This window comes from Caloenas nicobarica, chromosome 13 (assembly GCF_036013445.1).
Source record: "Caloenas nicobarica isolate bCalNic1 chromosome 13, bCalNic1.hap1, whole genome shotgun sequence".
NCBI classification, from domain to species: domain Eukaryota; kingdom Metazoa; phylum Chordata; class Aves; order Columbiformes; family Columbidae; genus Caloenas; species Caloenas nicobarica.
In genome coordinates, this window is record NC_088257.1 from 8,579,098 (window position 1) to 8,591,781 (window position 12,684).

General features: G+C 42.1%; 1 protein-coding gene across 1 annotated transcript in view; it reads left to right on the forward strand.

Moving 5' to 3' along the window:
- COL23A1 (collagen type XXIII alpha 1 chain) overlaps window positions 1-12,684 on the forward strand; it is a 183,642-nt gene that overhangs the window by 86,133 nt on the left and 84,825 nt on the right. The gene's annotated exons all lie outside the window — the stretch shown is intronic.

The following is a 12,684-nucleotide window of genomic DNA, read 5'->3' on the forward strand; positions in this document are numbered from 1 at the left end:
GTTTTCTTCTTTCCCGTGTTTCAGATATCTGTGCGCTCCATCATGGTGTGTCTAGTCCCACTTCAAAGCTTTACTGGTGCCTCTGGGAGAAATGTGGAATGGTTTTTGCTTTATAATGATGTTTAAACCATGCAGTCAAATTATTTGGTGTTAAATACTGACGAGGAAGATAATACTGCTTAATGAAGAACAACCAAAACTCACGTTAGAGGGGAAAAGGAAGGTGTTACCAGTTAAAAGCAGAAGTGGTTAATCTTTGATCTTTGCAAAGAGTTCCTGATGGCGCAAATCATCGGTACTACTAAAATACACACATGCATTCCCTAACCCCGAGTTATTAAGAGTGCGATGGCTGCTAGGTGCAGGCAGCTGAGCGGCACAGCGTGTGAAATGAGGCTTGGGTTTCAAAAAGCATCTAGAGTCTTGAAAAGTGAGATGGGTGAAACTGGACCTCCAGCAGTGGTGCATTGAGGCTCCGGGGGTTTGGGCAGCATGTTCTTGACTCTGTGCTAAACGCCAAAGAACAACCTCTAAACGGAAAATACCCAAGGGATGCTGGTATTCATTTTGAAAGTATTAGTCACTATGAGAAAGGGGGCGACTTCCCGTCTGCATGGCAGAAGTTTATCACGGTGTGGAAGTGCGGTGCTGACAGCAAATAAAATTATCTCTTCAGATTACTTTCTAGCTGACTCTTTTTATTGCTTCAGTGCTCTTTTTAAAGTGAGCAGAGATGTTATAAACTGAAAATTACTGTATTTTTGTAGGATTCTTCACTCTAATGTGCCATTTCCTTGGGCTTGGAAAGTTTTTCCTCTTTAAACTCAGTAGGAGGCAATAGAAGTTTCTGAGAAGAAAGGACTGCACTGGATCTCCTGATAATAAGGGTTTGCTGCCAGTAACTTTCTGCTTCTGAACTCTCTTGAGTTGGGACAAGTTCATTTATGGTCTGGCTGGGAAGCCAGGCAGGTCATTCCCAGACGTGTGCACTCCGACAGGGTTTTCGGGCTTTATGTCTCTCGTTGACGTGTCCAACAGGGAATTTCCTACACTTCCTTTTAACAGCAATTAACCAACTTCCCATTGCTTTGGAAAGCGGGTTTGGGGAGTGCGTGGCAGTGCGGTGTGCTGGGGGCAATGGCAAGTTCCTGCAGTCGGGGCATGGAGGTGGGAATTTGAAGAGCTGGGTTTGGGTTGCACTGTGTGATCATGCACATCAGTGTGGATTATAATATTTCTCTGCGAATCCATTGCTGTCTGAGGGTGAAAAAAATGAAATAAATGCTCCGTTGCGAGGCTTCCACCTTCCTCTCACCCGTAGTTGCAATTGCCCACTAATGTTGCAAGTGAGTTTTCCCTTCTTTTGAGCAACCTGTGCCATAAAGCCTAACTAAAGTAGACATAATTCACAATCTGTTCTTAATCCTAAACTAGGGCAAGACAACCCCTGCTGGAAATGAATCTTCAGGTAATTGTGATGGTTTGGCAAAAGAAGGAGGCAGTGTTAAATCTCGCATTACACAACCTACTGTTCTACTTATTGAATCATCTACTACTTCTTGGAAGGGAGGCTTTTATTTTTCTTCTGCTAGGTGCTTAGCAGAGGCTCAAATACTACTAATATTAGGGAAAGTTGGTTTTTTTTCCTGCGTGAGTCCTGGTACTTTGTAAGCAGCACCAGTTCACGCATATGCCTACTCTCGTTAGGGTTGTCACTTTGGATAATTATGAATATTTTGGGTTACTTGGGTGGGAACCGCGTGTTAGTGTAGTTACAAGACCAAATTCCTCATTTGATTTTAAGTGTAAACAGTTGAAAGCCTTAAACTTTGCTGATCCCAAAGTAAAGAAACAAGCAAGGGTTAGTAACTAGGTTAAGTGTGATGTCTTGTAAATGCACTTTGTCTTTATGGTGTCATTTGAACCTTAGAAACATATTTTATTTTTGGACCAAAAGATTCTTCAAAACTGACAGTTGAAAACGTGAAGGAAAATGTAATTCTACAGTGATTGATTCCCATGAGGGCACTCAGATATTTAGTATCTGACCTACACAGCCTGTTTTCATTTTAAAGACAACTGGATATCAACCACAATCCATGTGTAATGCTGGAGGAGTGGTAAAAGGCTGATGGATTAGTGCTTCCTTTCCCTTTTTGAAGCCTTAAAAATTGGAATATTGCAGTGAATGAGCAGAAAATAGTGTCTTGTAAGACACGGTTGGAAGGCAGAAGGTCTTTCTAGGGATGAAAGGTCAAAAGTTGTTGTTCAGAGGCAGGACATCAGAGTAAGTGTCATACAGACATTTTTAAGAAGCCTCCACAACTTCAAAGCCCAGACAACTGGGTGTTCATGCCAGAGGGTCACTTCCTCTATGAATTGCTAAGATGCACTAAAAAACCCTTTAGAGAAATCCCTGGCTTAGAAAATCATGGTACAGTGCCAAAATTTTAATACTCATAGGGTCATCTTTGTTGTTTGTGGGGTTTTTTTCCTCCTTATAAAAATATTTTGGGAAGAGAAATACTGCTTTTCAGGATCATATTTTTGCTTGAGTTTTTGCAACCCCTGGTAATACCTAGCAAGTCTTTATTCTTTCATGCAGAGATAATGTTAGGCTTGTTTATTTTATTGTCATGTCTCATTGGAATATTTTCTCCTCTATTTGTAATTAAATCTTTTGCATTTGTTTCTTAGGTCATTGCTTACCCTGGTGTCTGTTCATAGGCGTGTGTGCTTGGGAACAGCAGACTGGGAAGAGAAGGAAGGGCAGAGAGTGGATAGTTGTTTCTCTGCCAGCTCCTGCGATGGTCCTGGAGAGCAGCTGGGAAGGGGTCTTGGGGAGTCTCCCCTTGGATGTACCAATATCCCAGACCCTTGACTTGCATCAAAGACCGGAAAACAGTATCTCACCCTGCATCTTTGGCCAACTTTGCCTTGTGCTTTCTGGGCTGGTGACTGTTAGCCACTGCTGCTACAGATGATATTCCCTGTTTTATTATCATTCGAACAGCAGCAGCTATTTGAATTCTCAGCCTAGCAGGGAAGAAAACGGAACCAGTTCTTACCAAGAAAAACGTAGGTGTTAGGAGCAATAAAACCAGGCCTGTTGTTTAAGGGCTTGACGTAGTGCAACTGTTATTTATGACTGTACAGACAACAGGATCTCTTGTTGAGGATGCTTATTTTAGACTAACATTTTTGCGGGGATAAATTGTCTTTGTCCTTTCTGCCCCCTCTTAGATGCTTGCTGATAGTGGGATTTCAACAGCTGGGATGCCATGGCATGGCTTGCAAGCATGAGCAGCACTATGCAAGTGCATGAGCTTATTTTGGGGAAAGCACCCACACCTGGCTTTCCATGGTACCTGTACTTAGGACATGTGAAAAAGCAACTTGAAATAAACTGTCACTAGGGGGAAAGAATGAGATGGGAGGAATTGGGGTAACCTTGAAAGTTTCCTGTGTTTGCCAGCTGCTGGGCTTGTTTTATGAGCAGTACGTAAATCTGATGGAATTCCTTTTAGAAATCTCACTTTGGACTGTACTTGTGCAGCTTTCCAAGAACTGTCTCTCTCTGAGAGTCATTCAGATTCAAGCTAGACCATGCTCACAGGAGGATGGTTTTTCTTTCAAGATGTGTGCAAGCAGGTTTGGAGTTAGTTTAAAAACAAACAAACTAAACAAACAAACACACAAAAATTACAACAAAAAACCCCGAAAAAACTGTTCCTGGAAAGAAGAGGAATATAAACCCCTTTGCCAGTAGCCTCCTTATTTAGTGCTTTGTGCTTCCCTGCAGCCCAATTTGGACCAGCAAATTCTTTCTTTATGGGGCAAACAGATCCTGATGTGATTTTGGTTGTCTTGCAGCTCGCCAGGGTACAGCCACTGAAACACATTCAAAGAGCCGCAGTGTTCATGTGGGAGGGAAAATTAGCTGTGTTCTCCTTTCCCCACTGCAGTGGGTCCATGTGATGTGCTCCACATGGTCCATCAACAGCAGTCCTGCAGGATCACTTCTCTAGTCTTTTCCTTCAAAGGGCGGTGGGATCGCTATAACCCTGATTACTCGAACGTTTGCTCTCTGTCCTCTGCCTGAGTCTACCCAGAGATTATTGCAGCACTGCTCAGGTCTGTGTAAGATCAGAAAGCCAGTTCCGTGTGTGGCCTGAAGCTGGTTGGTTGCCATGTAGTCTGTGAGAGGATCTGCCGTATGTTGCTTTCTTTAAACTGGAACATAGTTGTATTATGTGGGTTTTTGAACTTCTTTATAAATTTAAGAACAACTCCAAAGCAGGCAGTGTTTCAGTAGCTGTATGAGAGAGAAATCAGGTTTTTGGCAAATAAGGCAAAACCTTTTCTGTGTGGTTTGGGTTCTGTTCTATCCTAAATGGGCCATTTAAAGTCATGTTGGTGTGATAGAAATCATTTCAAGATTGATGGTAAATCTTGCTCCTGCAGTGAGTATCAGAAGCAGTTAGCATTTTACATACAGTGTAAACAAAAGGATGATCATCAGCCATAATTAGATTTTTATGGGTTTGTTAGCTGACTCATGCCCCCTGGAACTTTGCACAGCAAGCGAAAGACATGCCAAGGTTTAGAAAATCATGATTGCTCCTTGCCTTGTAAAAATATCAAGTTTGCATGTACAGCTGTTCTGTGTTCCGTAATAATAATAATAATAAGACAAAAATGTTGTAACCTTTACTCATCCCTTCTTCCAGCAAACTTTCCGTGGGATTGAGTAAGAGCTTCAGGATGTAGTTTGTGGACACTGGCTGTTAATGTTAGATTGGAAAGCCAGCAACAAAAAAGCCAAACTCTGATGTTTCTTCAATTTTAGGGGATGCCAAAGATAGCAAGCTTCTGAGTGGGCAGCAAATCTCAGTCCAAGCTTTGAAGTGCTGAAAAATAGCAGCCATAACAGCGAGTCTTGGCCTTTCAGGAGACCTGAAACGAAGTGATACCTGTGGTTGAGGAGCAAGACATTTCATAGGGCACTTCTGAGCTTCTTGGAACAACTGTAGAGAAATTCTTTCTGAAACTCAACAGGTGACTAACTCCTGAGCATGTCACGCGAATCTGTGTCTTGTACACGTAAGGCTTTTGCAGCTTCTCACAACTGTCCATTGACACAAAGCATGTCAGAGTACATAATTCTTTTTTTGATCTGCAAATCTGTCGACATTAATTTCCACTTTCAAAACTGTTCACAAAAAATACTTCTTGAAATGCAGCTTGCCACTGAGGTGGTACTCGAGGCAATCAGCTGTCAACGGAGCTCTTCTGCCTCACTTGACATCAGAAGTTCAGTCTGGCACTTAAAGGTCTCTGGGTTGAATATGCCAGGTAGGTTTTGGGGACAGTGATGACACCCCTTCTCCACGTGCAGCCTGTGGTCCTCTGCCATCACTGGCCCTCTCTCACCATTGCTGCTGCAGGTGTGTTTGGTCTTCCCCAATGCCAGTGTCCAGCATGACTATGCCTGGATAAGGTACAGTCTTGACCCCAAACTCCAGCTGTCCAGGTGGCTTCTGTGTGGGGCTGGTGGGTTTTCACACAGTTTTCCCTTGCTAGTGTCTGTACCTGATGCCTTGCTCTGGAAAACTGCTTAGCTTCGCACATCTCTGTCAAATAAATTAAATTGCATGTGTAAGAGACAGGGAAGTCCTCTTTCTGGTTGATACAATAATTGCATAACTTCCCTGAAGAAAGCCAGAAAGTTGATAAATATGGAACTACTGTCCCTCAAACTTACTGTTTCCTCTTCTTTTTTTAGCATATGGAGGAGGTTTCCTGCATGGTTACGGAATACTGATATGGTTTAAATGAAAGTACACATGTCCTCAAAGGACTGAGCACATGGGTACGTGTAAATATGGAAATAAGCAGACTGTTTTCTCAGTGCTGATCTCCCTCTTACGAGGTGCAGAGGCTGCAAAGCACAGAGTCACTTCTACAGCTCTGGTAAAAATGCATGAACTGGCCCAAGATGCTGCTGCTGATGTACCTGGGGTCTGTTCAGACTGAAATCAAAAAGATGTATTAAGATAGGTGCTGCTCGCTTAAGAGAAGGAGTTTGCTTTACCACTGTGTTAAAACATAATGATAAAACAGTAGCATGAAGCATACAGCTTTTTTATTTAACCCTGTTGGTAGTGCTGCTTATCACCTGATAAGAGGGCGTGGGCAGGAAACAGTCCTGTGTCATTTGAAAAACAAAAAAAAGTACAAGAGGATTGACTAGCATTTGTACACTTCTAAAATGTGTAATTCTGGAAAGTCCTAATCAGAAACAGGCGTTTTGAGCTGTGCAGGGTCTGAGTTCTCAGTCGCTTGCTCGTCCTTCCTCGCCCCCTTGCCCACTGGCTGCTGGGTGATGCTGGAGGTTGTAGCCAGATGACTGAGAGGGGCTTGTGGCTGTTTGCAAGTTTGGCTTTGACCTCAGCAGTGGCTGCTGTGCTACCTCTGTGGAGAGATTTTTTTTTTTTTTTTAGCATCTGTTGTGCATTTGTCTATGGCAAGAATTAACAATCCCCGAAAGAATTGTTGGCTGATGTATAGATGATGCCAGATGAGGAAAAGCACCGTTTGGCACATTCCAAATTAAGCAGCTCTCCGTGTATGACACTGTCATTTGGAGATGATTTACACAGCCACTTTTGCCATCAGGATGTCATCTGCCCTCTGTGCGCTGTTGAGCTTTAAGGTTTGGATGCAGCCTGACTACTTAAACACACTGCCATGATTGGAAACACACCGAGGAAAACAAATGCATGCGCTTGCCTTTTGTTGCAAACTGTTTTATTTCAATGGAAAGCAGAAGTAGTGGAGTCATTTTTCCCCCCTCTGATGTTGATGTTAGGATTTCAAGCCTGACTGCCTGAATGACGAGAGCCGTGGTATTTCCATAGGACAGAGCTGTTGTCAGGTTTCAATGTGTTCCCATTAACGTCGAAGGAGAAAACCAGTCTCCTTCCCATCTTGGCCAGATGTTTCCATGCATTAGCATTGATATTGTGCATGTTTTTCCAGCTGCATTTTGTCCTTAGGAGATTATTTTGTTTTCTACCCTTTCATCTCCATTTTGCTTGATGTAAAAATAACGGTGGGCAAGTTGTGATGATGACTAGATGATCTCCAGAGGTCCCTTCCAACCCTAACCATTCTATGAGCACTTCTCTCCAGATCAGGTCTGGATCCTGTGCTGGTGTAAATCAGCATAGCTCTGTTGACTTCTACAAGATGACTGAGTCTGATCATCTTGCTGGTTTTTGCCCACGTGCATTGTTGTGTGGGGAGGTTGTCCTCACTCCCCATTGCCCGCAGCTGTGGTGATGGTTGGGCCAGCAGCTCCTCTTCACTCCAGCCCTCAGCTGAGCTGCTCACAGAGCTGTACCCAGTTTTAGTGAAAATGGGTTTTATCAGTTTTAGTAGTAGCAAAATCCCTAATGTTAGCATTGTTGAAACACAAGACTATCCAAAAGATCTTATCCTCTGTCTCCCCCTCCAATTCAACCTGGGGCAAAATAAAGTCTATATATTGATATAACCATCCTAATTGCATAATTTGACTTGTACCACTGAAATCTATCTGTAGATAGTTCTTTACTTTCAGCTGTATATTTAGTGTGTTAAAACGTTTCCAGAAGGCAAATATTTTATTCTGTACTTAACTCTAATGGTCTTTCTGAGACCATGAAGTCTCAGTTTTCCTAGCATATATCTGCCCTTGCTGGCTTGATAAAGCATTTGCTGAAGTAAATCTCATGGCTCTGAGAGGATGATGGTGGTGGCTTGTCCCCTGTGTATGACACGAAAAAGCAGACAAATGTAGGTCAAACTTAAAACCAGAGTTGTCTTCCTGTCTTAGGTAGCATACTAATTTTAAGCTGAATTTAGGACAACTTAGACAATTGTTTTACTTCCTGGGTTTGGTCTGTGGAAACCAATGAATAAAGCAAAAATGGCCTTCCATTCTGCTCTTGGCGCAGTATCAACGTTTATGTAGTGATGTGAAAGTTTTAAACTGTGAAAGAAATAATTGCCTGCTCTAATCAACATTTTAGGGGTAAGGAGTATTAAAGCAGTGATAGATTATCTTCAACTTTTGAGTACTGTTTCTTCCATTTACAAGAACTTGAACTTTCCCTAGCTGCTTCGATAAACTTTTCAACGGGGTTCAAAAAACTAACAAACGATCCCATTACACCATACGTTAAAAATCTATTCGTCTTATACTAATGAGTTAGTGGACATGCATAAAATAAAAATATCTGTTTCTTTTACATTGTTTAATTTGCTACTGTCAGGTACTTCAGCTCCAAATGATAATGTGTGTTTAAAAAAACAAATACATTAATGTTTCATGTTATTTTAAAATGTCCATGACTTTTTTCATATGATTTATATTGTGTTTGTGATCCAAGCCTGAAAGTATGCTAAGAGAGAAGAAAACTTGCTTTAAAAGCAGAGTATTTCCCATAGTATTGCCCCAAACCAGTGAAGTAATGAAATGTGATAAAGAAATTGGAACAGATTGCTGTTTTTATCTTTAGCAAGTTAATTTAAAATACAATATTTTATGAAATGACAAATCAGCTTAGTGATGAGACCCATAATGTGGAATGCCTGAATGCTTCTGTATTACACTTAATTTGCTTCCCCTCGTAGTTTGCTTTTGAGACGTGCAACTGTAATTTCTTGGAAAAAGCAGTCTTGTATTATTGTAAGCACCTCCTTCAGATGGTGGATAACTTCTGGATTGATGTGCATCTCTGACATTAAATTATAATGCAGAAAGAGCACTGACCTTTAAGAAACTCTTAATGGGTGCACACACTAAATGGAAAGGGCTGTAGGTACAAGAAGCTCTGTTTGGCTTAATCTGTAGGAGAGAGAACAAGAAGCTCCTATTGAGAGGTGTATCTATAGTGGGAAAATATATGTTGAGTGGTATCTCTTCCATACAGCTTCTGCTTTACCAGTCTCGTGCTGTGAAGACATGCCATCAGCATCCTCCTCTCGGGGCAGTAGCTACGTGTTGATGTCTTCTGGTTGCCTTCAGCGGTCTGAGGCAAGTAGGTTTGGAGACTGCTCGAATAGCTGACGTCGGCTAACATTTAAATAAGATATCCAGCAAAAGCTGTCATTGATCAGACAGCCAGTTCCTGTGCTGAAACAGGAACACATGTGAAATATAATTAACAAGAGGAGTCAGAGGTTTTATAGCTGCTGATGCAGCTCAGCTCTGGTGACTGTGGACTATCAAGTTTGGCCCAACAGGCTCCCTACAGGAAACTTCTTGATTGAACTCCCTCCATATCACTCAGAGATGCTCCAAGAAGGTGGAAACAGCACAGGGATGATCAGTCTCCTGAGAGTACCTCCCAGCAAGCAATCACATTTGTTTAACACTAGTTTTAAATCAGTGAAGCTCTGTCTTAAAACTTTTTTGGTCCAAATTCATCTATTCAAAAACTATTCCAGATTTTCTGTCAGTCACAAAACTCCTAATTTTTGATGTCAGTTTATTCACGGTCAGTTTATTATTCTTATGCCAACACTGTCCTATATTTTAAACAGCTTTTTAAAAACAGAACTGGGCGTATCTCCCTTCCGTTGTGTTTGTGGATGGCAATCTGTCCCATCTGTCTCCGTTTTTCTAGGCTAAGCGTGGCAGGCTCCTCTGGTCCCTTGGCCAAGGCTGGACCTCCAGTGTCCCGCTGCTCTCTGGCTCCCACTGGTTAAGGAATAAAAGAAGGAATAAGTGTTTCAGCTAAAAGCCACCTTCAGAAGGCAACGCCGAGCCAAGCTTCTCTCTGGAGCTTAACTGTTTTAGTTTCCTTGTATTTCCTGATGGCAATTTAAAAAATTTGTGTGAGAAGTACGAGAAGACTATTGTGGATCCAAAGGAAGGGCTCTCCTTTGAAATGAAGTGGGTGTGCGTTTGCCGTGTCCAGGCACTGGCGAAAATGCCATAGTGTCGTTGAATTTCCATGTCCCAAAGGCAGTGATTTTGCTGACATGAATTCGTAGGGAACAAAAGTAAAATCAGATGTGAGTTTATTACTTTAGCTCTTTGCATTTTCAGTGTTCTATTGCATTTGAATAACTCAGTAATTTTGAGTTATTTTTTTAGTACCTTTACACTTAGCAAATCCTTACTGATATTTTTAAAAGGAATAATTTTTTTGAAATTTGGTTGATTTATTGGGGAAAACGTGCAAAAATAATTTGAAGCAACCTGTAAATGTGTTCTTTCACAAAAGCCTCTGCAAACAGTAAAGTAACGATAGTGTCATGTCCTTTTGAAGATGCCCCTGGGTTTGATATGGGACTAGCAAAGAAAAGCCACATACGGCCCGTGCCTGGTTGTGCAGAGCTGATTTCTGTCACACCGGTGGAAATGCCGCTTATGGATTAAGACTGGTTTTTGAACTGCGTGGCTGAAAAACAGTCAGTCTTAAAAGCACCGTCCTGAAAAACCAGCTGTGTAAATATTTCAGTACATTTTTTCCCTCCTGATTCATTATTCTTTCCCCACCTCCAGCCCCTTTTGTGATAGCAGATTATTCACTTTTCCTTCGGAAAAGGATCTTTGCAATTTTAAGTTTCCCGGCATAAAACTCCAGGGAGGACCTTCGTTCTGCTTTGCAGCAGCATGTCAAGCACTCACTGTCCCATCAGTCAGAATTAAAACTAAATGATCCCTGGTATTTCCTGACCAGATGTCACACACAGGGACAAGGACATAGCAGGCAAGTTCATCACTTGACTGCCCAAATCTCTGGCTGTATCGTTCCCACCTTTGGAAATGACCCTGGGAATTTTACTGCAGATCTTGGAGATGGCGTTGTTTGAACCTAGGGTTTTGTTTTAGTCTCTAAACTATTTTTTTATTAGCTGTATTGTTATCTATTTTTTAATCTGCTGGAATTATTTGCAGGAAATCAGTGTGACTTTCTCTAAACCAAGATAAGCAGAAAGACTTTGCTTTCTTGTTTTCACAAGGGCTATAGTTCTGCAGGTTGAAAAACCCCATGGGCTTTTTTTAAGCTTGTAATAAACTGTGGTCAGCAAATATTTATTCCACTTCAGTTACCATCTTACTGGGCTCAGAGAGGTGTGCATCTAAAAGTGTGCTCCAGAAATGGAGCTGCTCTCAACAGAACAGACCAAATGATCCAGGCAGACTTGGTTTACTGCTGCAGCCATAGCCTGTGACCAGTGCTCCAGAGGAATTAATCTGGGGATGAGTCTGGTCCTCAACAGGTGATTTATATATGTTCTTCAAAAGAATGAAGATATCCTCTGAAGCATTTCTTTACCAAGAGAGGGTGGTCAGACACTGGAACAGGCTCCCTAGAGAGGTGCTTGATGCCCCAAGCCTGGCAGTGTTTAAGAGGCATTTGGACAATGCCCTTAACAACGTGCTTTAACTTTTGGTCAGCCCTGAACTGGTCAGGCAGCCAGACTAGATGATCATTGTAGGTCCATTCCAACTGAAATAGTCTGTTCTATATATATATATATTTTTTTTTTTTTTATATGGACTAGAGAGTCTGGACTTGGGTAGTCTTCTCAGATTCACATTTAATCTTCAGAGTTGGAAGAAGTGCTGCCCAGCAGGGCGCTGAGCATTTGATTCCCACTTTGCTGTGGGACTTTGCAGACCAGTATAGGACCAGTCAAGGCACTGAATGAGGCTTTGGGCACTTGGTGAGACTCAGCAGTACATAACCCCTGTGGTTTCCACCACCCTGCGCCTCCCCCAAGCTCCCAGCGAGAGCAGCGCTTGCTCACATCTGCTTGTGAAATACTGGGAGAGCCGCGAGGGGTGACGGGGCTGTCACTGGGGGGCTGTTTGGGTGTGAATTGGCCATCGCTCATCAGCTGGCAAGCAGCCCTCCTCCCTTGCTGGTGCTGGAACCTCCATTCTTATTGTTGTTATAAACTCCAGCTTGGATTCTTCCTTAATTGACACCTGATACATGCCAATGAGCTTCTTTAATTGATTTTAATTTTTTTTAAACTTGTTTTCTATTGCAATATTGTATTTTCATTTCTGTTTAAGGATGCCCTCAGAGCTGTGCTAATGATGGACCCTGCAGACTATGGGGTTTGTTCTTGACTTCTATTAAACTCAGAATTGCAAAGCCTGCAAGAACTGGACGCCAGTAACCTTGTAACAGCATGGTTTGATGTAACCGTATCCATACCCAAACAGCCTCTTCACATGCAGCACCCTAAATAATGTCTAGTTTCTCTGATTATATAGGTTATTTTTCTGAAATCAAACACAGAAATTTTTGTAGAAAATGGAGAAGAGCATTATATTCATCTCTCCCTGAAAGCACCATTCACTCGATTTAGATGTCAGATCTTAAAAGCAGAATTTTTGGTGGGAAACATGGATGCGAGGCTGGGTATCTGCTGGCCAGGTGTGTGCGGCTCAGGGTATTTGTGAGCAAACTGGACAGCTACTGCTCGGGAACCACCGAGGAGCGAGGAGAAAGCGTGAGTCTCACGTGAGTCATAGATGTTCTTGTTCAACATGTGGGTTTTTTAAAAAAAAAAAAAACCAATTAATGTATGAACTTGAGAAAGGGGATCTGTGAAGTCAGGAAAGCCTGGAAACATAGTTGATGCCGTGCTCCCTGTAGTACTGTTCTCCAT